The sequence below is a fragment of the Schistocerca americana genome, chromosome 6 (genome assembly GCF_021461395.2).
Source record: "Schistocerca americana isolate TAMUIC-IGC-003095 chromosome 6, iqSchAmer2.1, whole genome shotgun sequence".
Lineage (NCBI taxonomy): Eukaryota > Metazoa > Arthropoda > Insecta > Orthoptera > Acrididae > Schistocerca > Schistocerca americana.
Genome location: NC_060124.1, coordinates 289,754,580 through 289,759,579, shown reverse-complemented (window position 1 = coordinate 289,759,579; position 5,000 = coordinate 289,754,580). Strand labels below are relative to the sequence as shown.

The window sequence follows — 5,000 nt, the reverse complement described above, 5'->3', positions numbered from 1 at the left end:
GTTTCATGAAGAGTTATGTCCAATATGCGACATTCCCGCTGTCCCTATACATGAGCTGCGAGCTGTACCACTTACGAGCTACAGACGCGATCGCGTTGCTCTCTGTACGAATGCAGATGCTCAGCGGTCAGCTAGGAGGCGCTCCATCCATGTCGGTACCGGTGAGCGTTGCACTCGCAGTCGCAAAAACGTACGGCAAGTATATTACTCGGAAGAGTCAATGACAATCCAAGCCCCCCTGCGTGGGAAGAGTCTTTCTAGGCCATGACCCACCGGAAGGGCGCAGCGTCCCCCACCCCAACATGTGACGTCACACTATCCGTATTGACGACTAGACTGATTCCTTATAATCATTTGCCATACACCGGTGGAAGCTGCCGAGACGAGTAACTACATGGCGGCCTCGCCGTGTCACTAATGTACAGAGATACAACAGTTTCGACTGGAACCGGATGAAACGTATACACGGCGCTGATTAGTAATAGATAGAGCCATCAAAATACAGATAATGTATACAACTGTCCGTATACATGCTGAAAGACTCTGCTCACAATCACAACCACACGTCAACCAGACACTCTTATCACGCACTACTCTCTGCCTGTAACAGGCACAGAGACAATATGTAAGCACCAGCATGGAACAACACCCAGTGCATCCTCTCCGCCACATTAGACAATCCACACTATCATAACCAGACCGGGAGGTCCACTCACAAAACAGAATATCCCACCCTTCCGACAACCACCATTGCTCAGCTAAGCCACCAACACCCACACATGTCCTACACAGGGGTACACCCAACATCACAATACTGCCTCCTGTCACAGCACACAAACAATGGCAGGAATGAAAGACACAGGTCTGCCACAAGCATGGAATCAGAGCGCCGCCTGTCATGAGCCAAAGGTGCATCCTGACGTGGCAAATCAGATGATGCCGCAGGCATCCACTTACTATAATCACAATCAACAAACCGGCCGCCGCCGCCGCCCCCCCCCCCCCCCCAATACACCTTTCCTTACAACAATGTGTACCTTAACCTAACCCATATTGTACCTTAACCTAACCCATATTGTACCTTAACCTAACCCATATTGTACCTTAACCTAACCCATATTGTACCTTAACCTAACCCATATTGTACCTTAACCTAACCCATATTGTGCCTTAACCTAACCCATATTGTGCCTTAACCTAACCCATATTGTGCCTTAACCTAACCCATATTGTGCCTTAACCTAACCCATATTGTGCCTTAACCTAACCCATATTGTGCCTTAACCTAACCCATATTGTGCCTTAACCTAACCCATATTGTGCCTTAACCTAACCCATATTGTGCCTTAACCTAACCCATATTGTGCCTTAACCTAACCCATATTGTGCCTTAACCTAACCCATATTGTGCCTTAACCTAACCCATATTGTGCCTTAACCTAACCCATATTGTGCCTTAACCTAACCCATATTGTGCCTTAACCTAACCCATATTGTGCCTTAACCTAACCCATATTGTGCCTTAACCTAACCCATATTGTGCCTTAACCTAACCCATATTGTGCCTTAACCTAACCCATATTGTGCCTTAACCTAACCCACGTTGCGCCTTAACCTAACCCACGTTGCGCCTTAACCTAACCCACGTTGCGCCTTAACCTAACCCACGTTGCGCCTTAACCTAACCCACGTTGCGCCTTAACCTAACCCACGTTGCGCCTTAACCTAACCCACGTTGCGCCTTAACCTAACCCACGTTGCGCCTTAACCTAACCTATATTGCGCCTTAACCTAACCTATATTGCGCCTTAACCTAACCTATATTGCGCCTTAACGTAACCTATATTGCGCCTTAACCTAACCTATATTGCGCCTTAACCTAACCTATATTGCGCCTTAACGTAACCTATATTGCGCCTTAACCTAACCCACGTTGCGCCTTAACCTAACGCACGTTGCGCCTTAACCTAACCCACGTTGCGCCTTAACCTAACCTATATTGCGCCTTAACCTAACCTATATTGCGCCTTAACGTAACCTATATTGCGCCTTAACCTAACCTATATTGCGCCTTAACCTAACCTATATTGCGCCTTAACGTAACCTATATTGCGCCTTAACCTAACCCACGTTGCGCCTTAACCTAACGCACGTTGCGCCTTAACCTAACCCACGTTGCGCCTTAACCTAACCCACGTTGCGCCTTAACCTAACCCACGTTGCGCCTTAACCTAACCCACGTTGCGCCTTAACCTAACCCACGTTGCGCCTTAACCTAACCCACGTTGCGCCTTAACCTAACCCACGTTGCGCCTTAACCCAACACACGTTGCGCCTTAACCCAACACACGTTGGGCCTTAACCCAACACACGTTGGGCCTTAACCCAACACACGTTGGGCCTTAACCCAACACACGTTGGGCCTTAACCCAACACACGTTGGGCCTTAACCCAACACACGTTGGGCCTTAACCCAACACACGTTGGGCCTTAACCCAACACACGTTGGGCCTTAACCCAACACACGTTGGGCCTTAACCCAACACACGTTGGGCCTTAACCCAACACACGTTGGGCCTTAACCCAACACACGTTGGGCCTTAACCCAACACACGTTGGGCCTTAACCCAACACACGTTGGGCCTTAACCCAACACACGTTGGGCCTTAACCCAACACACGTTGGGCCTTAACCCAACACACGTTGGGCCTTAACCTGCTCTGTAATTGTCATACGACGCGTTAAATTAGTGTAGTGTTGCCTAACTGCAACCCCCGCAATATAGTTTGCTACTCGCACTGCCCGGTCCCCAGAGTATCGCTTCATGTTAAACACCTTGCAGCTATACACTGTAATGCGGATGGCAGCAGGACGTACATGCTCAATGCCCTTCGCAGTTGTTCATTGGCATTCGCATGGCGAAGCACAGCCTACGTTGTGGTACGGCTTGTGTCAACTGTCCGCTGATGTTGTACGTCCAAATCACACACTGTACTGCACATTGGTCCTCATGTACTGAATGATACATCGTGGTACATGTTTGACCGTACCACGACTGCGCCAACAACGGCGAACCATACGGTCCAAATATTGTGCACTCAGCTACGTGTCGTCTCCCTATAAGAGCTGGATTGCAGTATGGTATGCCGTGGATGGCGATCAGCATGAGCCGTCTGTTGATGTAGTGGCGCGTGTTGTCAGACGTAGTCGTCTCTTCTCACACACCGTGATAGCATGGTGCACTGCGTGCCACATCTGCGACATGCGACAGAGGCCGGTTGACAGTCGTTCGCGCAATGGACATCGCATACGTACGGGGGCCACCTTCCACGTGTTCGCGAAGCGTGCACATGTTGTTGCGTGTATGTGGGCAGACATAGTGTGTCGTGACACCTGACACAGGCATGCAACAATCGTTGAATTTGCAAATGGCGATGGACGTCTACGTTTGCTGGTGACGTTACGCAAATGAACAACTGGTAAACCGTTGTGGTGCGGTTGTTCTCGCTAGAGGTGAATCAGTGATGGCGACGATCGGTTGAGCTACCAACCGGTTGTTTCAGCGATACCCACCATGCCCACGAACGTGAATGGCATGTGGGTGTGAAGCGATACGCGGCGGTGGCTGGGTGGGACCGTCCCCGGCCGGTGAGGGGGGGCCTCCCGGCGTGCTGGCCGCGCGGTGCGTGGGCGCACGCGCTACAGCCGGCTGGTGGGGGCGGCCAGTGGCAGGCGCGCCGGCCGACGGAGGCGGCAGGCGGCGCAGCTGCGCGCCGGCGCACCCTGCACGCGGCGCCGTGCGGCCAAAGTAGGTCCTCGCGGGCCCGGTGCGAAGCGCGGTGGACATCTGCAGTGTGCTGGTCCGATTGAGGACTGTGTGCGCTGAGGATGCGCCGCCGCCCGGCGCTCGGCGCCGCGACGCCGTCTGCTGCTCGGTCGCCTCTGCGGTTCTCGCAGGTGGTTTGTATCGCAGCTGTGCGGACGTGTTGGCGCGTGCGCTGTGCTGGGAGAGTTCGCTTCGGCACCCAAGTGGGGCTTTTGTCCTTCTGTGGCGCTGGCGTTGGAGCTGCCGGCCACCGTAGGTGGCGCGTGTTGTCTCCCGCCGGCAATGCCACGACAGCACGCTCCCGGGCCTCTGTCGGCAGCGGCAAGCTCAGTTGGGAGCACGGGTGGTCGCACCTAAAGCGTCTACTCGCCAAACTCCGGGCGATTGCGCCTCTCTCGAACCCGACCAAGTACTTAGGACGGCGCTGCGCGCCGCCGGGACCTGAGAGGGTTTCGAGGTGTATTGTGCAGGGGAGCTCAGCCTCCTCCTGTTTGCAGAATAATTGAGCGGACGCTTGCGTGTTCGCGCGGGCCCCCGGGACACACTCCCGGGCGGCCGGCTGCTCAGCTCTAGTTGACGCAGCTCCCTGGTTGATCCTGCCAGTAGTCATATGCTTGTCTCAAAGATTAAGCCATGCATGTCTCAGTACAAGCCGCATTAAGGTGAAACCGCGAATGGCTCATTAAATCAGTTATGGTTCCTTAGATCGTACCCACGTTACTTGGATAACTGTGGTAATTCTAGAGCTAATACATGCAAACAGAGTCCCGACCAGAGATGGAAGGGACGCTTTTATTAGATCAAAACCAATCGGTCGGCTCGTCCGGTCCGTTTGCCTTGGTGACTCTGAATAACTTTGGGCTGATCGCACGGTCCTCGTACCGGCGACGCATCTTTCAAATGTCTGCCTTATCAACTGTCGATGGTAGGTTCTGCGCCTACCATGGTTGTAACGGGTAACGGGGAATCAGGGTTCGATTCCGGAGAGGGAGCCTGAGAAACGGCTACCACATCCAAGGAAGGCAGCAGGCGCGCAAATTACCCACTCCCGGCACGGGGAGGTAGTGACGAAAAATAACGATACGGGACTCATCCGAGGCCCCGTAATCGGAATGAGTACACTTTAAATCCTTTAACGAGTATCTATTGGAGGGCAAGTCTGGTGCCAGCAGCC

General features: G+C 53.0%; 1 non-coding gene across 1 annotated transcript in view; it reads left to right on the top strand.

Moving 5' to 3' along the window:
* Positions 1 to 4,409: 4,409 nt before the first annotated feature.
* LOC124620965 overlaps positions 4,410 to 5,000 on the top strand; it is a 1,910-nt gene continuing 1,319 nt past the window's right edge. The window contains exon 1 of the ribosomal RNA XR_006980464.1: positions 4,410 to 5,000. This exon is cut by the window's right edge and continues 1,319 nt beyond it. This is a non-coding gene — a ribosomal RNA (small subunit ribosomal RNA).